The sequence below is a fragment of the Bos javanicus genome, chromosome 11, assembly GCF_032452875.1.
Source record: "Bos javanicus breed banteng chromosome 11, ARS-OSU_banteng_1.0, whole genome shotgun sequence".
Classification (NCBI taxonomy): domain Eukaryota; kingdom Metazoa; phylum Chordata; class Mammalia; order Artiodactyla; family Bovidae; genus Bos; species Bos javanicus.
In genome coordinates this window covers 58058681-58086167 of record NC_083878.1, presented here as the reverse complement: position 1 = coordinate 58086167, position 27487 = coordinate 58058681, and positions in this window count along the sequence as shown.

Here is a 27487-nt window from a genome sequence, read left to right as displayed (position 1 = left end):
GCTCCAATATCACCACTGAATTTGACTATACCCATGAAATTAAAAGACATTTGCTCATTGAAAGGAAAACTGTGAGAAACCTAGAGAGCATATTAAAAAACAGAGATCTCACTTTGCCTACCAAGTCGGTATACTCAAAGCTATGGTTCTTTTGGTAGTCATTTACAGATGTGAGAGTTGGACCATAAAGAAGGCTGAGTGCAGAAGAATTGATGCTCTTAACTTGTGATGCTGGAGAAGACTTATGAGAGTCCCTTGGGCAGCAAGGAGATCAAACCAGTCAAGCCTAAAGGTAATCAACCCTGAATATACATTGGAAGGACTGATGTTGACACCGAAGCTCCAATACTTTGGCTACCTGATGCGGAGAGCTGACTCATTAGAAAATACCTTGATGCTGTGAAAGATTGAAGGCAAAAAGATAAGTGGGTGTCAGAGGATAAGATAGTTAGATAACATCACTAACTCAATGGAAATGAATATGAGCAAACCCTGGAAGATAGTGAAGGACAGGAGAACCTAACCTGCTGCGGTCCTTGGTGTTGCAAGGAGTGGGACATGACTTAGCAACTCAGCAATGAAAAATGACTAATATGTATTGAGTACTTTCTTAGTTTCTGACATTTAGAAGATGATGTCACAAGATGCTTCAGGATTGTCTTGTATATTTCTTCTCTAATATTAGAACAACGAACAGTTCTTTTTATTAAATAATTTATTAGATTTTGAATAATTTATTCATTATGGATGCAATCTGTGCTCATTGATACTGATATATTATCTCATCTAAAGCAGCTGTCAGAGCAAGAAAATACAAGTATATATACTAACCTGTGTATATAAATACCCATAAATATTTTTATATTTAACTATCTACACAGATATTAAACTAAACATGAGTTTATATCAATGCTCCAAGTCTAATCCATTATCTCATGGATTATTCTAAGCTCCACCTCTTATTTATCTGTAATCTTCTAGATCAGCATTAATAAACATGGTTCCCACCATCTGACACTATTTGCTTAATTGTTCAAATCATACATGTAGAGTAACTTCAGAATTTTCAATTCATAACTCCAGCAGAATACATCTTTGAAGTAGATATAATGCTTATATAAATTCCTTTTGCTTTAGTCTTAACTATTTCATTGATTTCCAACATTATTTAGATCTACATCTTATTCCTCCAATTCCTTTATTGATGTCAGTTACTATATTTCTAACACATTTTGTTTTTCTGGTCACATTTTGCCTTCCCTCCTAGGATCATCAGAACTCTATAATTATGCATACAGTATGTTTATATTTCATGTGGTAATGTTATGTGAGTTTTGACAAATGCTTAATTATGCTTTAATAAAAAATACAGTCATCACCCTAAAACATCCTCTGTGCTTTACCTGTTCATTTTACCCCATATACATCTAGTAACCATTAATCTGTTTACCATCTTTTTATTTTAGTATTTAAAAACACATGCTTGTGTTCAGTCATGTCTGACTTTTTGTGACCCTACGGATTGTAGCCCACCAGGCTCTTCTATCCATGGGATATTCCAGTTTTCCAGATGAAAATACTGGGATGGGTTGTTATGCCCTTCTCCAGGGGATCTTCCTGATCTAAGGATCAAACTTGCCTTTCTTATGTCTCCTGCACTGGCAGATAAGCTCTTTACCACTAGTGCCACCTGGGAAGCCCTAGTATTTAAAATCTTTTCATCAAATCTAAGTTACGCATTTTATTCTATGCTGCTGTCAAGAAGTTTTAAAATTTAGGTCTACAATCCAATTAGAGTTAATTTTTTAAGATGTAAGGTCTGTGACTTTGTTCATTTTTTAATGTATGAATATCCCAGTGTTCAGCATTATTAGTTGGAAAGAAACCATCCTTTCTCTATTATATTGACATTATTCCTGTTTAAGGATCGATTGACTATACTTGTGTAGGTCTGTCTCTGTGTTTTCTATTATGTTCCATTGATCTATGTGTATAATCTTTCACCAGCACTATGCTGTTTTAGGTTTTTAAATTGAGCAGTGTCAGTCATCAAACTTTGTTCTGCTTTAACAGTATTGGCTATTCAACTTATCTTGCTTTTTCAAACAAACTTCAGAATCAGTATTGATATGAATGAATAACTTGCTACAATTTTACTTGGCTTTGCTTTGAATCAAATAATTAACTTCTTAATGTTTGGTATTTTATTCATGATTAGAGAATATCCATTTATTTAAAACTTCTTTGATTTTTTTCATGTGTATTTTGTCATCTCACATGCATATTTTATAAATTTTCATTTAAGTACTTGTTTTGTTTTGGTACTAGTGCAAATGGTGCTGTGCTTTTAATTTCATTTTTCAGTTGTTCATTAATAGTATATGAAAAAGCAATTGACTTTTGTATTTTATGTTTATATCCAATGAACCTACTTTAAGTGCATATTATTTTCATGAGTTTTTATTGTTCTTCATGATGATTCTTTGGACTTTCCTACATTGGCCACAATGTCATCTGCGAATATCTGTTGTTTTATTTCTTCCTTTCCATTCTTTATACCTTCTATTATTTATTTTCAGTTTTTGTCACATTGCATTAACTAGAACTTCTAGTATATTTTGAATGTTGAATGAGAGTAGTGGAGAAGGACATCCTTGCTTTCTTCCAAGTGTTAAGAACAAAATACCCAGGTTCTCACTATTAAGCATGATATAAAATATATATATATATATATATATATATATTTGTAGATTTTAAAATAAAATCCCTCATATTATCCTCTATTTTTCCCCTGAGTGTTTTTTTTTCCTTTTTATCATGAATAAATCATGAGTTTTGTCAAATAATATTATATAATTTAAAAAAATCTATTGATATAATAATTTATATCAACTGATTTGCTAAGTTGTGGGCCCTGAAATTTGCTAGAAAGTGCTTTCTCAGGTGTTATCTTTTATCTCACACAAATCAGTTTCCTTAATTTACAAATTAAATTACAGACCTCAAGAAAGTTTGATCCAACTCAAAACTCAAGTTGCATTTGTTGAAGGGAAATAGAAAGAATTTTAGAAATTTTATTAATAACAGTGATCAAACGTCATGATTTCTGCCAAATCATGTTGTCATATGCTATGTTTTCAGAAATGAAGATAGCATGGAGAAATTTGAGTTTTAAACACACAAAACTGGCTCTCTTTCAAAAATTGGTGTAACAAAATTCTAGAATTTGCTACAAAGAAATCCTTCATTTAATAATGATTCTTCTTCCTAAGTGCTGAAGGAAAATGAGAGATTCACTGCCAGAGAGTTGGGAGGCAGACACATACAGCCTAACTAGATTAAAAAAATAATAATAAAAATCAGGACCACCAAGAATGGAGACATTAGGCAGTCAAAGGTCTAATTTCCCTAAGGACTAAGAATTTAGGTACCTCTAGACTAGGTCCCAGAGAAGGCAATGGCAACTCACTCCAGTACTCCTGCCTAGAAAATCCCGTGGATGGAGGAGCCTGGTAGGCTGCAGTCCATGAGGTCGCTAAGAGTCGGACATGACTGAGCAACTTCACTTTCACTTTTCACTTTCATGCATTGGAGAAGGAAGTGGCAACTGGAGAATCCCAGGGATGGGGGAGCCTGGTGGGCTGCCATCTATGGGGTCGCACAGAGTCAGACACAACTGAAGCGACTTAGCAGCAGCAGCAGCAGCAGCAGACTAGTTCCAAAGAAATTTCATGTTGATCTCTCTGGATAAGAGATCCTCATGTTTTCCTCTCCACTGTCCTGCCCCCTATACCTCCTACTGTGAGGCTCCTATGTGCTATCTTAATTTGTTTTTTCTGTTACTATCATTCTTAAATTTTATCTAAGGTACTTTTAAGAGTACTTTTAAGTAATTATGAAATCCTCCTTCTCCTTTAACTTTCAGTTGGCTTCCAAGATATCACATAACTCTTTTCTTCTTTACTTTACTAGTCAGGGATATGTGTTGATTCCTTTTCCTGTTCAGTTGAGTTCAGTCACTCAGTCGTGTCTGACTCTTTGTGACCCCATGAATCACAGCATGCCAGGCCTCCCTGTCCATCACCAACTCCCGGAGTTCACTCAGACTCACATCCATCGAGTCAGTGATGCCATCCAGCCATCTCATCCTCTGTCATCCCCTTCTCCTCCTGGCCCCAATCCCTCCCAGCATCAGAGTCTTTTCCAATGAGTCAACTCTTCACATGAGGTGGCCAAAGTACTGGAGTTTCAGCTTCAGCATCATTCCCTCCAAAGAAATCCCAGGGCTGATCTCCTTCAGAATGGACTGGTTGGGTCTCCTTGCAGTCCAAGGGACTCTCAAGAGTCTTCTCCAACACCACAGTTCAAAAGCATCAATTCTTTGGCACTCAGCCTTCTTCACAGTCCAACTCTCACATCCATACATGACCACAGGAAAAATCATAGCCTTGACTAGACAGACCTTTGTTGGCAAAGTAATGTCTCTGCTTTTGAATATGCTATCTAGGTTGGTCATAATTTTCCTTCCAAGGAGTAAGCGTCTTTTAATTTCATGGCTGTAGGCACCATCTGCAGTGATTTTGGAGCCCCCCAAAATAAAGTCTGACACTGTTTCCACTGTTTCCCCATCCATTTCCCATGAAGTGATGGGAATGGATGCCATGATCTTTGTTTTCTGAATGTTGAGCTTTAAGCCAACTTTTTCACTCTCCACTTTCACTTTCATCAAGAGGCTTTTTAGTTCCTCTTCACTTTCATCAAGAGGCTTTTTAGTTCCTCTTCACTTTCATATAAGGATGGTGTCATCTGCATATCTGAGGTTATTGATATTTCTCCCGGCAATCTTGATTCCAGCTTGTGTTTCTTCCAGTCCAGCGTTTCTCATGATGTACTCCTTTTCCTATTTGGAACCAGTCTGTTGTTCCATGTCCAGTTCTAACTGTTGCTTCCTGACCTGCATACAGATTTCTCAAGAGGCAGGTCAGGTGGTCTGGTATTCCCATCTCTTTCAGAATTTTCCACAGTTTATTGTGATCCACACAGTCAAAGGCTTTGGCATAGTCAATAAAGCAGTTAGATGTTTTTCTGGAACTCTCTTGCTTTTTCCATGATCCATCGGATGTTGGCAATTTAATCTCTGGTTCCTCTGCCTTTTCTAAAACCAGCTTGAACATCCTTTTCCTGTTACCAGCTTCTTAATATTGTGCATTTTAGAAGTCAGTCTTTGGTCTTCTTCTCTTTTCGGTCCATATTCAGTAGAACATCATTTTATTCAGTTGAATCAAATATTTGTAAGATATTTATAAATATTTATAATCAAATATGTGCCAGTAATCTCAGAGTTTTATCTTTAGGCCAGTTCTCTCTCCTTAAATCCAGATGCTTATATCTAACTGCCTACTTATATCTCCACTAAGATATCTTATGAAAGTGACAGTGAAAGTTGCTCAGTCGTGTCCGACTGTTTGCCACTCCATGGAATTCTCCCGGCCAGAATATTGGAGTGGATAACCTTTCCCTTCTCCAAGTGATCTTCCTAACCCAGGAACTGAAACAGGGTCTCCTGCATTGCAGGTGGATTCTTTACCAACTGAGCTATCGGGGAAGCCCAAGATATCTTATAGATATCTTAATATCCATGCCCACCCACCTCCCCACACACACCCTGCACACAATACAGTGTTTTCTACCCCAACTGTTGACAACTTAAGGACAGAGTGTTTCAGTCATTTTTGGCTCTTCTATTTCTCTTACATCTAATCTGCCAAAAAATCATGTTGGGTTTACTTTAAAAATACATTATAGTATGACTATTATCTACATCAGTAGAACTCTGATCAAAGCCATTTTTCTCTCAGTATCAATTTATACAATAGCCACCAGATTTATCTTTCTGCTTCAACCATTGCCCCAAACATTCTACTGTCAGAGCAGAAGTCAGGCTAGTTTCTTATTCAAACTATTCAATTTTTTTTTTAACTCAGAACAACTGAAAATCTTTAAAATAGCTTGTTGTGTTAATTAGTCATGTCTGACTCTTTGTTACCTTACAGACTGTAGATCACCAGGCTCCTCTGTCTATGGAATTCTCCAGGCAAGAATACTGGATTAGGTAGGCATTCCCTTCTCCAGGGGATATTTCTAACCCAGGGATTGAACCCACTCTCATGCATTTCAGGCAGATTCTTTACTGTCTGATCCACAAGGGAAGCCCTAAAAATATTTTATACATGCTCTAAATTATTTGACCTCTATTACCTCTCTGACTTTACTTCTTTCTGTCTTACTGATGTAGTTTCTGACAGAATGACTTCTCTGTTATTTCTTAAGCACGTAGGTCATATCCCAACTTAGGCATTATGCAGTGGTTGTTCCCTCTTCCTCCCACTATTTGTATGCCCATCACCTGATTAGTGAGTTCTTCCCCACAGCTAACCCACTTTTTATCCCCAAACTCATTCGTTTCAATGCACTATACTTTTCCATAATGTTTTCATATTCTAACATACCATTGGATTTAGTTTTGCATTTATTTTATATTTATTTTCTATCTTTCCCCCATTCCACCTTATCTCACCATTATCAATATAAAGTACATACTAAGCAAGAATTATAAATTGCTTTATTTTATGTTACATTCCAGACACTAAAAACTCTCAACACATAGTATAAACAGAATACATATTTGATGAATTGATGAATAAATTATACTTTTTAACAAGGAAAATTATGTCTAGCACAAGCATAGCTTTTTTTAATATTTGTTTACCGAATAAGTGAAAGTGAAGTCGGTCAGTCGTGTCCAACTCTTTACAACCCCATGGACTGTAGCCCACAAGGCTCCTCTCTCCATGGGATTCTCCATGCAAGAGTACTGGAGTGGGTTGCCATTTCCTTCTCCAGGGGATCTTCCCGACCCAGGGATCGAACCCAGGTCTTCCACCTTCCAGGCAGACGCTTTAACCTCTGAGCCACCAGGGAGTGCTTGTCAATCTAATATTTCCCAATTGGGTGTTTTAAAGCAAGAATGAAGTCCAGGGGAAACTTTACCTCCATAAAGGTGAAAAATTGGAGAAAAATTCCCTGGCATTAAAAAACATAAATAAAAAATGCTTTCCCTCTGAATAATTTGTAAGTGTATCCAAATATTCTATAAGAAAATAAGAGTTTTATTATGCCCAACTTCAAATGTAACTTCCACACCCACAGAATATTAAAATATGTAAGCAATAGATTCAGTTACAATAATGGAAGACAAAAAAACAACAAAAAAAAGAAAGATGACAAATTATTCTTTTTAAGGACTGAGTACACAGAAGTGTTTCAATAGGGATTCAAAAACATTAGTGGTTTCTCTGAAATGTTAATTCCACATATTCATGAGGTACAAAGTCTATAGACCATTCAGCTTCAGCAAGTGCATTCAAATTCTTAATAAATGTAAGCTCAACAAAGCTAAAAGGCATGTGGAAGAAAACACAAGGAATAAATTGGACATTTTCTAATAAAAGAAAGGCGAAAGGGGCTTTCAGTACATCACTTTTGGAATCTAACAAAACAGAAAGAGTACAAATCTGTATATATTTTCACACATGCACATACACATATATATAGGTCCAACTTAACTATCAATAACAGGAAGAGTTTTACATATGTCATTGATGTAACACCTAGCTTCTCCAGAGTTCCACAAGCCATCAAGATAGTGTATACATGTCTGGAATAAGATCACTCGTATTTCACTCAGTGGATTGCCCTCTACCAAGTCACTTCAGTTGTTTCCAACTCCTTGCAACCCTGTTGACTGCAGCCTGCCAGGCTCCTCTGTGCATGAGATTCTCCAGCCAAGAATACTGGGATTGATTGCCATGCCCTCCTCCAGAGGACTCTTCCAACCCAGGGATGAAAACTGTACCTGGGAAGGCCCTAGATTTCAACCAGGAGTGAGCATGAAATATCACATGGAATCAAAGAATAGTTCTTGCTGAATTCTACCCAGTCATTGTAATAAAAGAGAGCTCTAGGTGTCCACTTCCCCTTACACATTTACCCAAGCACAGCAACCTCCCTGCATAAAATGGCTAATTGTTTTTAATAAAATTTATCCTGTCATGTCAGTCTCAGGAAAGCTCCCTCACTCCTAGTAACATCTTAGATTCTTCACATTAATCCTTGTATGTCACTTTACATCTACCAAAGCAAAGAGGAATTGAGAACCTCTTGATAAAGGTTAAAGAGGAGAGTTAAAAAACTGGCTTAAAATTCAGCATTCAAAAACCTAAGATCATGGAATTTCGTACCATCAATTCATGGCAAATAGATGAAGAAACAATGGAAACAGTGACAGACATTATTTTCTTGGGCTCCAAAATCACTGTGGATGGTGACTGCAGCCATGACATTAAAAGATGTTTGCTCTTTGGGAGAAAAGCTGTGAAAACCCTAGACAGCATATTAAAAAGCAGAGATATTACTTTGCCTACAAAAGTCTGTCTAGTCAAAACTATGGCTTTTCCAGTAGTCATGTATGGATGTGAGAGTTGGACAATAAAAAAGGCTGAGTGCTGCAGAATTCATGGCTTTGAAATACGGTGCTGGAGAAGACTCTTGAGAGTCCCTTGGACTGCAAGGAGATCCAACCAGTCGATCCTAAAGGAAATCAACCTTGAATATTCATTAGAAGGACTGATGGTGAAGTTGAAACTCTAATAATTTGGCCAACTGATGTGAAGAGCTGACTCACTGGAAAACACCCTGAAGCCAGGAAATGTTGAGGGCAGGAGGAGAAGGGGACAACAGAGGATGAGATTGTTGGATGGCATCACTGACTCAGTGGACATGAATTTGAACAACTCCCGGAGATGGTGAAGGACAGGGAAGTCTGGCGTGCTGCAGTCCGTGGGGTCACAAAAGTAGGACACAGCTGAAACAATAAATGATTAAAAGGTAATACCCTCAAGGTTTGGCTTCCCTCGTGGCTCAGACAGTAAAGAATCTGCCTGCAAATGTGGGAGACCTGAATTCAATCTCTGGGTTGGGAAGATTCCCTGAAGGAGGGCATGGCAACCCATTCCAGTATTCTTGCCTGGAGAATCCCCATGAGCAGAGGAGCCTGGCAGGCTACAGTCCATGGGGTCTCAAAGAGTCTGACATGATTGAGAGACTAAGCGCAGCACACCACACAGCACATTGTCTTCTTCTCTATCCTTTCTCAAGTCCTAAAAATAGTCTCATATTGTTTCAAATTTTGCACTAATGGAGATTTGCTGCTGCTGCTGCTAAGTTGCTTCAGTCATGTCCAACGCTGTGCAACCCCACAGATAGCAGCCCATCAGGCTCCTCCATCCCTGGGATTCTCCAGAAAGAATACTGGAGAGGGTTGCCATTTCCTTCTCCAAAGCATGCATGCATGCTAAGTCGCTTCATTCGTGTCCGACTCTGTGCGACCCTATGCACAGAGGCTCACCAGGCTCCTCTGTCCACAGGATTCTCTAGGCAGGAATACTGGAGTGGGTTGCCATTTCCTTTTCCAGTGGAGAGTTGAACCTTCCCCTAAGAATCTTAGTTAAATGTACTTATCATACATCTCATTTCAATGGATTCAGAATAAGATCTTTGTGCCACTGTCTTCCTGATTTCTTTATCATTGATAAATTCAAATCATTCTCCTTTCCTCCATCAATAATGAAAAATAGAAGGAAGAGGTGGAGGAGAAAAGGAAGAAAGAAGAGACAAAGAAAGAATCACATTTCATTTCCTGAAATTATATTACACTGTTGCTTACATAGTTGCTATCATATACTGTTCTCAAATTAAAATTTCAGGTAGTGTGACTAAATGTGTTACCCATACTTTGGGGTATTACAAAGAAAAGCAAGAAGCATTGTTTTTTGTTTTTTTAAAATTTAAGTTTATTTATTTTACTTGGAGGCTAATTACTTTAGAGTATTGTATTGGTTTTGCCGTACATCAACATGAATCCGCCACGGGTGTACACATGTTCCCCATCCTGAACCCCCCTACCACCTCCCTCCCCATTTGTGTACTCTTTCAATCTGCTTTTCTCACTTAATAAAATTCATAGTAATGTTCTTTATACCATGAGTTTTAATGGCTGTGTATTATTCTATTATTGTTATTGTTTTGTTGCTCAGTCATAGTCTGACTCTTTGCTACGCCGTGGACTGCAGCACACCAGGCTTCCCTGTCCTTCACTATCTACTGGAGTTTGCTATTATATGTGTAGTATATTGTATTATATGGAATTGCACTTATATATTCAACAATTTACTATTTTTATCACTTTATTATTGAGATAATGCTATTAAGATAAAAAAGAAGCATATTGCTGATTATATTGTTTGATTTCAGAGAACTTAATAAATCCAGCATAATTTTTTCTATATTTGTTTAAAGAATAGAGTCAAAAGAATAAATACTTATATATTAATGTACTCTACAACTTGCCTTTCTAATTTCCATGGCCTATTAGTTAAAAAAGTAATTATACACCTGTGGTGGATTCATTTCGATATTTGGCAAAACTAATACAATATTGTAAAGTTTAAAAATAAAATAAAATTAAAAAAAAAAAAGAAAACTAAAAAAAAAAATAATAATAAAGTAATTATACTTTAGACCACAAAGAAAAACTCAATAAATTTTTAAAATGAGGCATATCAGAGACTATATTAGATTTTCACTATGTATCCAAATTAAAATATGGTTAGAAAAATAGAGTAATGGTGAAAGATAGTTAAATCAAAATTTAAGAAAACATTCAATTAAAGGATTCTTGGTTCTAAGGGTCAATAAAAACCATAATTACAGAAGCCTTAGAAAATAATAAAAATGAGAATGTTGTATATCAATATCTATAATATTGACCAAGATTGAAGAAAGAAACAAAATTATGAACTAGGCATTTTATTCAAGGTGTTAGAATGAAAAGCATAAAATAAACTAAAGGATAGCAGAAATTTCCCAGGGCCCAGACTCAAGACTTGCTTGAGCTCTGCAGTTTTTAACTTATAATTTAAAAAAAGTAAAAAGGATTTTTTTTCATTTATAGTCATTTGGCTTATTTCAAAGGCTTTAATAAGTTATTCTTTTCATAGCCTCCACCAAATGGTCTAGATAGACCATCACAATTTTAAATTACAAAATGTTAAAATGTTTCAGGAAACATACTGTAGAAGTTATTATATCGGAATACCTTAGTTCTATATAGCAAGGTTTTAGGATAACTTGTAAATATATAAACAAGCACCAAATGCAGGACAAATTGAACATCCGATGAAACATTTTGCAGCACCTTGTAAACTATAATCATCCAATCCCTTTTGGATTCCTGCCTCTGTTTTGGTGATTTGGAAGCAAGATGAAAATAGATCAAGTGTTTACTATGAGAGAGGGTGCCTCTTGAGATCCTCAGGGGGAATTGTAAAGTTAGCCCTATGATCTTGCCATTAGTCTTTTTTAATGATTCTGAGCCACAACCTCTCTGAGATAGCATATTTTTTTTCCTCTATGCTTGAGCTTTGAGAAGCCTAATGGAATCTTGATTTTTCTAGCCTTTTATTAAACTGAAGCCTGGAAATAAGGGAACGCTAAAGGAAAAGGATTAGAAAGGTTTATTCAACATGCTGGAGAAAGAAAATCTCTGCCTTACTGCCAGATGTGTTAACCTCTTGATCTTGCAATTGCATAAAATTATCACTGGCATTATATCTATGTCAATTAAATCTAGTGCAGGAGAAAATGATTTAACCAGCTCCCTCTTTCAATGTCATTCAAGACTCTAATTAGTTTGAGAGGCGTGTTTCTTTTCTAAGTAATGTTGTAGTCATCTAGGTATTATTTAAGTATCTAATTGAAGCTCATTAATATGAGATTATTTCAGAGTCATTTATGGGTTTGGGGGAGGGTACTATTCAGACATGCTGGTTAATGAAAAAAATTGGTATTAAAATGTTAGAGTTCAGTGTTTTCTATCACTAATAATTATTTTTCAGTGTTATAAGCACATGGGTAACATTTCTGCCTTATATCTCAAAGGCCCCTAATTTTTATAACATAGAGATTTCTGTTTCTTATTTCATTAGTAACATTCATAGGTGGGTATTATTTTATGCGATACTCTTATTTTGTAAAGGAGAAAAAATTTGTGCAAAAAAACTTTAGTATTTCTAAGTTTCTATAAAACACATTTTTTCTTCTCTCCTTCTTCATTCTTATGTTATATTAATGGTGGACTTCACTGGTGGCTCAGCTGGTAAAGAATCTGCTTGCAGTGTGGGAGACTTGGGTTTGATCCATGGATTGGGAAGATCCCCTGGAGAAGAGAACGGCAACCCACCCCAGTATTCTGGCCTGGAGAATTCCACGGACTGTGTAGTGCATGGGTCACAGAGTCAGACATGACTGAGTGACTTTCACTTCACTTTATTAACTATGAAAAAACTGGCAAAATCTATTTAAAATGAGAGATTTGTATACCTAGAAATGGATTGCATATCATATTTTGGAAAGCATTGTTTCTAGACTCACACTTTATTTTCTTTCATTATTAATGCAAAAGGCTCATTGACTCACCTCTCCAATGGACTTCAGTTGGTGTTTGGAAAAGCTATACTATTTTGTGATATGACCATACTTTAGCATACAAATTACTATCTACCATAAAATATGAAGTTGGTCTTATGCATTTTCAACTCTTCCCAATTGAGTACTGAACATATGATCAAGAAATTCTTTACAACTTATTGATGAACCACTTTATTTTTAAAGAGAACAGCTAAAATTAAAGGTAAAAGTTATCTTTATTTATATATTTTCACTATGAAGAAGCATATGTTAGTTATTTTTTTGTGCTCATAGAATGAGAATTTAAGTGAATTCTACATGTGAGAACAGTGGTAATTGACCTCATGATCCAGTAATTGCACTCTGAAGCATTTAGCCTAGAGAAATAAAAAACCTATGTTCATACAAAAACCTGTAACTGAATGTTCAGAGTAGAACTATTTGTAGTAGCTCAAAACTAAAAACAATGGTGTCCTTCAATCATGAATGCTTAAATAATTCTTATACATACATAGCATGAAAATAATTAGTGAATGCATATATTGACAAATGTATGTATGTATATATGCATAACCCTTATACATACATACATATACATCAGTTCAGTTCAGTTCAGTTGCTCAGTCGTGTCTAACTCTTTGCAACCCCATGAACCGCAGCACGCCAGGCCTCCCTGTCAATCATCAACTCCCGCAGTCCACCCAAACCCATAACCATAGAGTCGGTGATGCCATCCAACTATCTCATCCTCTGTCATCTGCTTCTCCTCCTGCCCTCAATCTTTCCCAGCATTGGGGTCTTTTCAAATGAGTCAGCTCTTCGCATCAGGTGGCCAAAGTATTGGAGTTTCAGCTTCAGCATCAGTCTTTCCAATGAACACCCAGAACTGACCTCCTTTAGGATGGACTGGTTGGCTCTCCTTTCAGTCCAAGGGACTCTCAAGAGTCTTCTCCAACACCACAGTTCAAAAGCATCAATTCTTCGGTGCTTAGCTTTCTTTATAGTACAACTCTCGCATCCATACATGACCACTGAAAAAACCATGGCCTTGACTAGACAGACCTTTGTTGGCAAAATAATGTCTCTGCTTTTTAATATGCTATCTAGGTTTTTCATAACTTTCCTTCCAAGGAATAAGTCTCTTTTAATTTCATGGATGCGATCACCATCTGCAGTGATTTTGGAGCCCAGGAAAATAAAGTCAGCCACTATTTCCAATGTTTCCCCATCTATTTGCCATGAAGTGATGGGACCAGATGCCATGATCTTCGTTTTCTGAATGTTGAGCTTTAAGCCAACGTTTTCACTCTTCTCTTTCATTTTCAAGAGGCTCTTTAATTCTTCTTCAATTTCTGCCATAAGGGAGGTGTCATCTGCATATCTGAGGTTATTGATATTTCTCCCTGCAATTTTGATTCCAGCTTGTCCTTCCTCCAGCCCAGCGTTTCTCATAATGTACTCTGCATATAAGTTAAATAAGCAGGATGACAATATACAACCTTGACACACTCCTTCTCCTATTTAGAACCAGTCTGTTGTTCCATATCCAGTTCTAACTTTTGCTTCCTGACCTGCATACAGATTTCTCAAGAGGCAGGTCAGGTGGTCTGGTATTCCCATCTCTTTCAGAATTGTCCACAGTTTATTGGGATCCACACAGTCAAAGGCTTTGGCATAGTCAATAAACCAGAAATACATGTTTTCCTGGAACTCTCTTGCTTTTTCCATGATCCAGCGGATGTTGGCAATTTGATCTCTGGTTCCTCTGCCTTTTCTAAAACCAGCTTGAACATCTGGAAGTTCACGGTTCACATATTGCTGAAGCCTGGCTTGGAGAATTTTGAGCACTACTTTAATAGTGTGAGATGAGTGCAATTGTGCAGTAGTTTGAGCATTCTTTGGCATTGCCTTTCTTTGGGATTGGAATGAAAACTGACCTTTTCCAGTCCTGTGGCCACTGCTGAGTTTTCCAAATTTGCTGGTATATTGAGTGCACCACTTTCACAGCATCATCTTTCAGGATTTGAAAGAGCTCAACTGGAATTCCATCACCTCCACTAGCTTTGTTCATAGTGATGCTTTCTAAGGCCCACTTGACTTCGCATTCCAGGATGTCTGTCTCTAGGTCAGTGATCACATCATCATGATTATCTGGGTCATGAAGATCTTTTCTGTACAGTTCTTCTGTGTATTCTTGCCACCTCTTCTTAATATCTTCTGCTTCTGTTAGGTCCATACCATTTCTGTCCTTTATCGAGCCCATCTTTGCATGAAATGTTCCCTTGGTATCTCTAATTTTTTTGAAGAGATCTCTAGTCTTTCTCATTCTGTTGTTTTCCTCTATTTCTTTGCATTGATTGCTGAAGAAGGCTTTCTTATCTCTTCTTGCTCTTCTTTGGAACTCTGCATTCTCATGCTTATATCTTTCCTTTTCTCCTTTGCTTTCACTTCTCTTCTTTGCACAGCTGTTTGTAAGGCCTCCTCAGAGAGCCATTTTGCTTTTTTGCATTTCTTTTCCATGGGGATGGTCTTGATCCCTGTCTCCTGTACAATGTCACGAACCTCATTACATAGTTCATCAGGCACTCTATCTATCCAATCTAGGCCCTTAAATCTATTTCTCACTTCCACTGTATAATCATAAGGGATTTGATTTAGGTCATACCTGAATGGTCTAGTGGTTTTCCCTACTTTCTTCAATTTAAGTCTGAATTTGGCAATAAGAAGTTCATGATCTGAGCCACAGTCAGCTCCTGGTCTTGTTTTTGCTGACTGTATAGAGCTTCTCCATCTTTGGCTGCAAAGAATATAATCAATCTGATTTCAGTGTTGACCATCTGGTGATGTCCATGTATAGAGTCTTCCCTTGTGTTATTGGAAGAGGGTGTTTGTTATGACCAGTGCATTTTCTTGGCAAAATTCTGTTAGTCTTTGCCCTGCTTCATTCTGTATTCCAAGGCCAAATTTGCCTGTTACTCCAGGTGTTTCTTGACTTCCTACTTTTGCATTCCAGTCCCCTATAATAAAAAGGACATCTTTTTTGGGTGTTAGTTCTATAAGGTCTTGTAGGTCTTCATAGAACCATTCAACTTCAGCTTCTTCAGCGTTACTGGTTGGGGCATAGACTTGGATTACTGTGATATTGAATGGTTTGCCCTGGAAACGAACAGAGATCATTTTGTCATTTTTGAGATTGCACCCAAGTACTGCAGTTCGGACTCTTTTGTTGACCATGATGGCTACTCCCTTTCTTCCTCAGTATTAGATATAATGGTCATCTGAATGAAATTCACCCATTCCAGTCCATTTTAGTTCACTGATTCCTAGAATGTCGACATTCACTCTTGCCATCTCTTGTTTGACCACTTCCAGTTTGCCTTGATTCATGGACCTGACATTCCAGGTTCCTATGCAATATTGCTTTTTACAGCATTGGACCTTGCTTCTATCGCCTTCAACAGGTGCATAATAAAATAAACTGTGAAATGTTCCTACTATGGAATGTCACTAGGAAATAAGCAAAAAGTAAGAAAATTATTGACAATTTGGATAAAATGTCATAAATCTACCCTGAACGCAAAAATCTAGTGACAAATTTTCTTGTGTCAGTTCCACACTGCTTTGATGACTGCCACTTTGTGGTATAGTTTTAAATCAGAGATTATCATACTTTCATCTTTGATTTTTCCCAATATTGTTTTGGCTATCCAGCGTCTTTTGTGTTTCCTTAGAAATTTGAGAATTGTTTTCCTAGTTCTACAAAAAAGAATGCTATTGTCATTTTGAAAGGGATTGCACAAACCTGTAGATTGTCTTGGGTAAAATTGTCATTTTAACAATATTAATTCTTCCAGTCTATGAGCACAGTATATCTTTCCATCTGTTTGTGTTGTGTTCAATTTATTTCATCAGAATCTTAACAAATAGTATAGTGTTATAGAGTTATATATTAAACAGAGTCAAAGAATTGGGAGACATTTTTTATTTTTTTAAATGATGGTGAATAATATTTATTCTGACAAATAAAATCAATACATATCCATCTGAGGCCACAACAAGAAGCTTGTATACACGTTTTAGATTTGTTTATTTTAAATATCTGTGTATCAATAATTATATTTATATATTCAATGTTTCACGAAGGTCCATCAATATGTTTTAAAACAATTTCATTAAGGTTGAACATTTGTATATGCTTTTGCTTCATAGAAGTGAAACTGCTTTATTAAAGAACATGAACTATAAATAGGCATTTGATTATATTATTCTTTTGTTCTTTCCTCTATAAAATATGAAAGTTACTTATTTTCAAGTCTGTGTTATAGTTGAAGCTCCAAAGGTTCTTTCTTTCCGTTCATTCTTTCTTTTTATCCCTCCCTCTCTTCTCCCTTCTTTCCCTACCTCCTCCAGTTCTTGTCTTCCTCCCTTCCTCTCTCTTTCTCTCTCTCTTTACTTTTATCTTTCATTCTTTTTTGTTAGTGTCATTAGAACATGTTTTACATTTTAAATTACTATTTCCTTGACTACTCTTCTGAATGAATTTTCATAAAACATTTGGTCATTCATAATTCATTTGTTTTGTTATTATTGCTTAATATATTGCCTCTTCTTTCTTATCATTATCCATATATTTTTGTAATTGTGGATTTAGTCTTTTGTGGATATGCTGCAAATAACCCAAGAGAAATCTCCAGGTGGAATCTGGAGGGCCTTTTAAAATTATTTATGTATTTATTTATTTTAGGCTTATTGGCTCTAAAGTGCTGGATCAGTAGTTGCGGCACCCAGACTCAGTTGCTCCATGGCAGGTGGAATCTTCCCAGACCAGGGATTGAACCCATGTCCCCTGCATTGGTAGGCAAATTCTTATCCACTGTGACACCAGGGAAATCTCAGAGGGTCTTTTTTGACTTAAGCTGCTATTATCACTGGTATTGCCAGTGTAATGTCAATGTGATTGTTTTCAAGTTTTCATGGAAGCATATCCCAATTGAAGAAGCAGTGAGTGAGGTGCACACACTTGAGCAAATCTATCTTGACACCCTCTCAGAGAACATCAACCAGAAATCTACCTTTTTATGATTTTATAGTACTGCATTTATATCATAACATTCATTTTTTATGATAGAAATTGAGTAGACTGTATGTTAGATTATTTGAATTGAATTCACGTTTAGCACACTGTTATACTTATGACATGGAAAACTTACTCTTCTAGCTTTAGTTTCCACATAAATGATAGCAAGTGTTATCTCATAATGTTAGTGGAGGATTAAAAGTGTTGAACTATAGAAATTTTCAGTACTGGACCAAAAAATAGTGAGCACAAACCACATGAAGCAACTTTAAGCACATTTACTTATATTAGACCTAGGTGCAAATGTCAGGTATCTGCTACTATATTACAGGTTCCTAGAGGGAAGAGCAATGGAAGTCCGTTCCAGTACACTTGCCTGGAAAATCCCATGGACGGAGGAGCCTGGTGGGCTGCAGTCCATGGGGTCGCTAAGAGTCAGACACGACTGAGGGACTTCACTTTCACTCTTCACTTTCATGCACTGGAGAAGGAAATGGCAACCCACTCCAGTATTCTTGCCTGGAGAATCCCAGGGACAGAGGAGCCTGGTGGGCTGCCGTCTGTGGGGTCACACAGAGTTGGACACGACTGAAGTGACTTAGCAGCAGCAGCAGCAGCAGAGGGAAGAGCAGTGGCACTCCATTCCAGTATGCTTGCCTGGAAAATGCCATGGATGGAGGAGCCTGGTGGGCTGAAGTCCATGGGGTCGCTAAGAGTCAGACACGACTGAGGGATTTCACTTTCACTCTTCACTTTCATGCATTGGAGAAGGAAGTGGCAACCCACTCCAGTGTTCTTGCCTGGAGAATCCCAGGGATGGGGGAGCCTGGTGGACTGCCGTCTATGGGGTCGCATAGAGTCACACATGACTGAAGCGACTTAGCAGCAGCAGCAGAGGGAAGAGACTATATTTCTTAAAAAATTGTAACTCCAGGGTAACACACATATTTTGTGCTCCACAGATACTTGATTTATATATATAAAATATAGATTTTTCCAAGTAGAGTATCTGCTAAGTAGACCATAGCTCAAATGTTTATTTCTAAGAAAGTCCCTTCCTAAAGTAAAGCAAACATTCTGCTACATTACTGCATATTTTAACATATATATATATATATGTATGTGCATATTTCTATGTATATTTTATCACAGGTATATGATAAATATGCATCTCTCACATGCATAAAGATATATGTATATTTTTATCATATATATATCACAATTGCATTCATTCCTTTACATGAATATTAGACTTGCTCATTCTATGAGATCTGCACTTTAACGCTTTCATATAATTTAGATGAGTACCTGAAATAAAGTAGTACAATGAAAATTTATTGAATAAGTAAAAGTGAGATTAATTTTATCTTTGTTGTTTCAGAAACATATATTTTAAGGATAACTTACTATTATTCCTCATCTATTAAAAAGTAACTTATCAATCCCAATGAATGTTTGACTAAATATATTTTAATTTCTCGATTAAATTTTAAATGAAATATCTATAATTATTACATTTCATGTTGTAACAACTATTCTTCATTGATTTCTCCTGTGCATTGATATCTAATACAGAACATGATAATGACGGAAATGTTAACCACTTCTTTTAGTTACTGACTTTCAAACTTTTGATGATTAAGAACATGTTAATAGAAAATATTATGATTCAGTGTACTAGGTTATAACACCAACAGAACACGTTACAAAAACTACTGAAGTTTTAAACATTAGTGCCACAACAAATATATTTTTGAAAAGTCCTTAGTATTTTTCTAAGGAACATTGTTTCACATGCATAGAGCTTTTTAACAATTTTTTTCCAAAATATCTCAGATGTATGGTGTTATGTTACTTAATTTTATGGTTATTTTGATGAAAAGATACTGCACACTATGGAACAAATATATATCTGAAAGAAAGGGTGGTTATTTCCCTCAATAAAAAGATCAGTTATTTTCATTAGAAAGCCATACTGTTTGTAACAAGTTAGGTCTAAGATAAACTTCTGCTTCTTATACATTATATAAAAAGAAATAAGCAGAACGGAATTGGGGGCAAAACTGGAAATACAGGGAACATCCTGCATATGTCTGCTGACTGTGTTGGTTTTTAGGAAGAAGCAGTTATCAGGATGACAACTACTGCTCACTGAGGTCCTGAAAGGTGTACTCACTAACCCACAACACGGATGGAGCCAAACTTGATTAGCTCTGGCCCAGAGCAATGTGGACTACGTCATAGCTCTTCTTAAATCCAAATTGAGGAACTGTATTTTTGCCTTTATACTGTGATGGGAGAAATAGATCATACATGGAATTGAATATAGTGAAATAGTAGGACTAAAATAGCTTCTGTAGAAAATGAAAAACCCAGTTCAGAGTCCCCATGAGATCTCTGAGTGGCAAAATTTCAAAACAAACTTTGTGTCTCAATGCAATTTTTCCATAGTGCCCATGTGTATAATTAGGTCTCATGCTGGAAGTATAAATAATAATACATAATATTAGTGCATTAAATTTGCCTGAGACAAATATAGTTTGCATATTTTTGCCTCTGCATTTTTTTTTTGTGCATTGAGTTTTACTTCACTTGCCAGAAGTGTCTAAAGAATAATATTAACTTATGGACTGTCCTTAGTATATTTATGATTTCTGATTAGTGTCATACTATGGTAACTCAATCCAGTGTTCTTGCCTGGGAAATCCCATGGACAGAGAAGGCTGGAAGGCTGTAGCTTGTGGGGTTGCAAAGAGTTGGTCATGACTTAGCAATTAAAAATTAACAACAAAACATTGATTAACATAATCCCAGAACCACATTATTGAAGAAATTATGAAAGATAATTCACCCTTTTTAATCATGCAATGACTTGAATAAGATTAGACAAGGCATGAGGATTTCTCTGGTCATTCAGTGGTAAAGAATCTGCCTGCCAATGCAAGCAGATGTGGGTTCAATCCCTGGGTTAGGAATATTCTCTGGAGAAGGAAATGGCAACACTCTAGTATTCTTGCTTGGGAAGTCAAATTGACAGAGGAGCCTGGTGGGCTACAGAACAATTAATAATCATAATACTTACCTACTTATTGATGCATTCTATCATTCAAGAATACTCATCTGAGTGAGTAATCTGTAAGACACTGTGCTGAGCCAGAAACAAAGTAGTTAAAATGAAGAATCTTGCTCTTGCTCAATTTAGAGTATAACTATTATGAAAATTTTCTTTTGATGTCAATCTTTAATCCAATTTTATGTTAATGGGCAGGGCTGCATTCCCTCCCTGTTGTTTGATCAGAGGCCAAACTATGGTGGAGGTAATGAAAATAATGGTGAGCTCCTTCAAAAGGTCCCATGCACACACTGCTACACTCAGTGTCCCCAACTCTGTAGCCGGCCACCGCCAACTGATGCCTCCACCAGAGACTCCTGGACATTCACAGGGAAGTCTGATCAGTCTCTTATGTGGTAACTGCTCCTTTCTCCTAGGTCCTGGTGTGCCCAAGGTTTTGTTTGTGCCCTCCAAGAGTCTGTTTGAAAGTGCTGCGCTCAATATGCCAGAAAATTTGGAAATCTCAGCAGTGGCCACAGGACTGGAAAAGGTCAATTTCCATTCCAATCCCAAAGAAAGGCAATGCCAAAGAATGCACAAACTACCACACAATTGCACTCATCTCACACGCTAGTAAAGTAATGCTCAAAATTCTCCAAGCCAGGCTTTGGCAGTATGTGAACCATGAACTTCCTGATGTTCAAGCTGGATTTAGAAAAGGCAGAGGAACCAGAGATCAAATTGTCACATCTGTTGGATCATCAAAAAAGCAAGACAGTTCAAGAGAAACATCTACTTTTGCTTTATTGACTATGCCAAAGCCTTTGATTATGTAGATCATAACAAACTGTGGAATATTCTTAAAGAGAAGGGAATACCAGACCACCTGATCTACCTCCCGAGAAATCTGTATGCCGGTTAGGAAGCAACAGTTAGAACTGGACATGGAACAACAGACTGGTTCCAAATCAGGAAAGGAGTATATCAAGGCTGTATATTGTCATCCTGTTTATTTAACTTGTATGCAGAGTACATCATGAGAAATGCTGGGCTGGATGAAGCACAAGCTGGAATCAAGACTGCCAGGAGAAATGCCAATAACCTCAGATATGCAGATGACACTACCCTTATGGCAGAAAGTGAAGAAGAATTAAAGAGCCTCTTGATGAAAGTGAAAGAGGAGAGTGAAAATGTTGGCTTATACCTCAACATTCAGAAAACTAAGATCATGGCATCTGGTCCCATCACTTCATGGTAAATAGATGGGGAAACAATGGAAACAGTGGCTGACTTTATTTTTCTGGGCTCTAAAATCACTGCAGATGGTGACTGCAGCCATGAAATTAAAAGATGCTTTCTCCTGGGAAGAAAAGTTATGACTAACCTAGACAACATACTAAAAAGCATAGACATTATTTTGTTAACAAATGTCCATCTAGTAAAAGCTTTGGTTTTTCCAGTAGTCATCTATGGATGGGAGAATTGGACCATAAAGAAAGCTGAGCACCAAAGAACTGATGTTTTTGAACTGTGGTGTTGGAGAATACTCTTGAACATCCCTTGGACAGCAAGGAGATCCAACCAGTCCACCCTAAAGGAAATCAATCCTGAATATTCATTGGAAGGGCTGATGCTGAAGCTGAAACTCCAGTACTAGGCCACCTGATGCAAAGAACTGACTGACTGGAAAAGACCCTGATGCTGGGTAAGACTGAGGGCGGGAGGAGAAGGGGCTGACAGAGGATGTGATGTTTGGAAGGCATCACTGACTCAATGAAAAGGAGCCTGAGTAAATTCTTGGAGTTACTGATGGACAGGGAGGCCTGGCATGCTGCAGTCCATGGGGTCACAGTCAGACACAACTGAGCGACTGAACTGAACTGAACTGGTTATGAAAATTTTAAAGTAATATGACTATAAAGAAGCAATACATTAATTCTTTACTCACTTTTGACTGTGATCTTAGTGTATGCATTACATATTCTATTTGTTTTGCATGTTAAACTGCTGATTTTATAGTAAACTCAACAGCCCTGCTGCTTTGTATAATCAAAATATTAAAAAATTTAAACTAAAAATGTGAATTAGCTTATACATATAAAACACGTCATTTAAAAAGGTATCTTATGGCCAATTTTAATTAATTTAAGAAATAACAAATTTATGTTAAAAAATAGGAAATTGACCTCCCCAGTCCAGTCTGGGCCAGAGTCAAGCAGTGTGCAGAATCACAGGCAGCAGACAGCATCCTATGCTCTGTATATCAGAAGTCCATCTGGGATGGCTTTCCTTATTTCTCTACTCCAGACTTTAAAAGGCCAAAATCAATGTGTCAGCCAGGCTGGATACTTCATCCAGTCTCTAGGTAGAATCCACTTATGAGCTCACTCAAATGTCTGGTAGAATCAATTTCCTTGGGATTGTAGGACTGAGGTCCATGCTTACTTGTTGACTGTTACTTCCCAGTAGCTTCTCCTCAGTCGTTTTGTAAAGTCCCTGTGTCTCAGAACCAACAGCTGGGCACCTAATCCTTACATGCTTGGACTCCATCTCTGCTTCCAGTGAGGAAAAGTTCTATGTGTTTAAGGACTTCATGTGAGTAGGAAGAGGTGGAGACAAGATGGAGAAGGACTTGAGGTTACCTCCTCTTATGAAAACACCAAATCAAAACTGACTGCTGAACAATCATCAAGAAAAAAAGACTGAATCCACCAAAAAACACAAATATATTCTGCAACCAAAGACAAAGAAGAAGACAAAATAAAAGGGTAGGAGGTATATATTTGCAGCATGATCAAATCTCAGGCCTGGCAGGTGGGTGATGCACAAAGTGGAAATTTATTATATTGCAGAGTTGCTCCAACAGTATTGAAAGAACTGAGGCCCTAGTCAGGCTTCAAACCTGGGGGTCTGGAATTAGAAGCAGAGCATTTAGTTTTAAAGGTCAGTGGGGCTTGATTTCATGAATGCCACAGGGCTGGGGGAAGCAGTGACTACATTCTTGGGGGGGCACACACAGATCTCAGTCAGAGAGACCCAGGGAAAAAGCAATAACCTCATAGGTGCCTGGCCAGACCTACCTGCAGATCTCAGAAAGTCTCCTGGGGTGGCTGTGGCTCACTGTGGAGACAAGGACACTGGCAGAACTATCAGAAAGTACTCATTGTTATGAACTCTCCTGGAGCCTCATTTTGATACCAAGATCTGGCCCTACCCAACAGCTTGTAGGTGTCAGTGCTGGAACACCTCATGCAAGACAATCAACAGGTCAGGAACACAGCCCCATACATCAACAGAGAGGCAGCCTAAAGTCTTCTTGAATCCACAACCACATAAAGCACATCCCTTGACACAACTATTACCCTCAAAGGGACAAGAAAATCTCCACGTACCAAAAGACAGGCAGAAATCCCTCTTACCAGGAAAACTGCTCAAGCCTCTAGACCAGCTTTATCCAACAGGGGCAGACACCAGTAGCAAAATAAATGATGACCCTGTAGCCAGCAGAATAGAGACCACAAATACAGAAAGTTATTGAAAATCAGAGACATTACTTTGCCAACAAAGGTCCATCTAGTCAAGGCATGGTTTTTCCAGTGGTCATGTATGGTTGTGAGAGTTGGACTGTGAAGAAAGCTGAGTGCTGAAGAATTAATGCTTTTGAAGTGTGGTGTTGGAGAAGACTCTTGAGAGTCCCTTGGACTGCAAGGAGATCCTACCAGTCCATTCTAAAGGAGATCAGCTCTGGGTGTTCTTTGCAAGGAATGATGTTAAAGCTGAAACTCCAGTACTTTGGCCACCTCATGCTAAAAGTTGACTTATTGGAAAAGACTCTGATGCTGGGAGGGATTGGGGGCAAGAGGAAAAGGGGACAACAGAGGATTCGATGGCAGGATGGCATCACCGACTCAATGGACATGAGTTTGAGTGAACTCCGGGAGTTGGTGATGGACAGGGAGGCCTGGCGTGCTGCGATTCATGGGGTTGCAAAGAGTCGGACATGACTGAGTGACTGAACTGAACTGATACAGAAAGTTAGATGAAGTGAGAAAGAAGAATGTGCTCAAAATAAATAAATAAATAAATAAATAAAACCCCAGAAGAGCAACTATGCAAAATGATGATAGGCAATGCACTCAAAAAGAATTCAGAGACATGATAGCAAAGATGATCCATGATCTCAGAAAAAGAATGGAAGCACTGAACCAGAAGACAAAAGAAATATTCAACAAAAAGTTAGCAGATATAAAAAGCAAACACTGTTGTGCAGCACAATAATTGAAATGAAAAATACACTAGAAGAAATCAATAGAAGAATAAATGAGGCAAAAGAATGGATAAATGAGCTAGTGGACAAAATGGTGGTGTTGGAAAGACTCTTGAAGGTCCCATGGACTGCAGATAGTTCAAACAAGCCAATCATAAAGGAGATCAGTCCTGAATATTCATTGGAAGGACTGACTGATGTGGAAGCTGAAGCTCCAATACTTTGGCCACCTGATGTGAAGAACTGACTCAGTGGAAAAGGCTCTGATGCTGGGAAAGATGGAAGGCAGGAGGAGACGGGGACAGCAGAGGACGAGAATGGGCATGAGGCATGGGATCGCTACTGTAATCCATGCAGTAGTGAAGATTCAGACATGACTTGAGCATCTGAACAACAACAAGCATTGAAAAGAATCACTGGAATATAAGTAAGAAACAACTAAAAGTAAAACTAACTTGTTCACCTTGGCCATGCCATGCTATAATCAAGTGTGGCAGAGAGTCCTGGAAATTGTTAAAGTAGTAATGACACTAAATATATATATCTTGCTGTAAAATTGAGTACAAGCATGGCTATGAATTGAATATCTCTTCCTCTACTCCTCTTATTTATATGTTGAAGTTGTAACACCTTATGTGATAGCATTTGGAGATGAGCTTCAGGATTTAAGATTAGATGAGGTGATGAGGATTAGGCTCTCATCGTAGGATTAATCTCCTTACCAGAAGAGAGAGCAGAGTGTTCTTTCCACCCTCCCTTCCAGGTGGAGATTCAGTGAGAACGTGGCCCTCTATGAGTCAGAACAAGAGCTCTCACTAGGAACCAAATTTGGCAGTATATAGATCTTGGACTTACAGCTTCCAGGCTGTGGGAGAATAAAGTTCTGTTGTTTAGTAACCCTGTGTATATTTTGTTAAAGTAGCCCAAGCTGATGAAGACAAGTATTAATTTCATTATTTATATAAAAATATTACTCTGGAACATCATATGTATAGCAATCACCTGAAAATAAAAGAACCATAGGTCTTCTGATGTATGCAAACAAGTTGATGATGAATAGAGGACAGAATTAAATTCATGAAAATGAAGTGATAGGTGGGTTGGAGTGTTTAGTAGGCATTATTAATATATATATCATTGGCAGCTAACCTGGAAAGTAAAGTCATTCTTCATTTTTAAAAGTAACAGTTAAATGCTGAGTTATGTACTTAACTTATGAGGCAATATGGTTGCTGCTGCTAAGTCACTTCAGTCGTGTCCAACTCTGTGCGACCCCATAGACGGCAGCCCACCAGGCTCCCCCATCCCTGGGATTCTCCAGGCAAGAACACTGGAGTGGGCTGCCATTTCCTTCTCCAATGCATGAACATGAAAAGTGAAAGTGAAGTCGCTCAGTCGTGTCCAACTCTTAGCGACCCCATGGACTGCAGCCTACCAGGCTCCTCCATCCATGGGATTTTCCAGGCAAGAGTACTGGATTGGGGTGCCATTGCCATCTCTGGCAATATGGTAAGTAAATTCAAATATTAAACAATTTTAATACTTAAATACTTGTAAAGATCTGTGTTTCAGCATAGTTGATTAACAAATCAACTACAAATCAAAGTTATTTCAAGTTCAAGGGAACTGGGAAGGAAACTAGACCCATGGAAAACGTGATTTAAAACAGGGAATGAAAACATATTTATCTGATCAGCAGATTTAGTGGTGAGTATGCTGAGATCAGGAATACCAATATCAGTTTCTCTTTCACGTTTGAAATCAACCATACAAAAATGGCTTTGAAATGGTGCTCAGATTCTCCAACCAAAGTACATACATGAATGAGTGCCCACCTGCTCCTTGTACTATAAGCCCCCAAACCCTGAACAACTGCTATGAAGCCTCAGAAATTTTCATTGCTTTATGTCTTTTTCATTGCTTTTTCTCTCTGTCTCAGATAATTATTTCCTTATCTTAGGGGGTTCTCTTTCTCCCATTCACATATTTGAGAGACTTGATGATAACATATCTTGTGGTATTAGGAGTCTAGATATAAAATATGGAAGTCATGTAACTGAACATACATTATTTACATTCCTGTAATGTAACCACAATTTTAGATTGTTTATATCTGGGTGTTTTTGAGAGTTAAGGCTGTGTTAGGTCTCAAGCAGGAAGAATGTATCTTAAGCAAGTTGGTCAGTGTCCCAGAGGAGTCCTGGGCTGTAGAGAGGGATGCAATGGTAGCAGCTCATGAGAGGGAGTGATGGCTACATGTGTCTCTGTGCTGCTGATGGTGGAAGGACTGATGCTGGGAGAAGTTGAGCTTAATGGCATTTTTCTAGAATGATACTAGAGAAAGAGGATTAAAACAAGCAGAACTTATAGAGGGAATAATCATAAGGGCATAATTGAATAGATTTATTAACCAAAACCATGTGGAAAACTATTTATCTTTTTGAACTGAACCAGAATGATTAAATTAAACTCTAAGAGAAAACAAGTGAATGATCAATGGTACATG